Source organism: Nanorana parkeri, unplaced genomic scaffold, assembly GCF_000935625.1.
Source record: "Nanorana parkeri isolate BGI_ZX_2015 unplaced genomic scaffold, ASM93562v1 scaffold2733, whole genome shotgun sequence".
Taxonomy (NCBI): Eukaryota; Metazoa; Chordata; class Amphibia; order Anura; family Dicroglossidae; genus Nanorana; species Nanorana parkeri.
In genome coordinates this window covers 64437-64676 of record NW_017309001.1, presented here as the reverse complement: position 1 = coordinate 64676, position 240 = coordinate 64437, and the positions used below count along the sequence as shown (strand labels likewise).

Sequence of the window (240 nt, the reverse complement as noted above, 5' to 3'; positions counted from 1 at the left end):
TAAAAGGGGCGCACATCACTGAATTCTGAAACCGGTTCTTGGCATTACATAGTCCTGACTCCTGCACTCTGAATTCTGCACTGCATCCCGGCAGAGGATCAGTATGACACAGAAGGATGGCCATGATGAAGCACTCCGGGGGCGCTGTGTCCCGGCAGAGGACCCGTTTTGTTTATCTGGGACATTGCGGTCTCATCGCGCGGCTCGGACTCATCACACAAACAATTAGGAAATGACTAA

The 240-nt window shown here is 51.7% G+C and overlaps 1 protein-coding gene across 1 annotated transcript in view; it reads right to left on the bottom strand.

Moving 5' to 3' along the window:
* MINOS1 (mitochondrial inner membrane organizing system 1) overlaps positions 1-240 on the bottom strand; it is a 31352-nt gene that overhangs the window by 19994 nt on the left and 11118 nt on the right. The window lies entirely within an intron of this gene.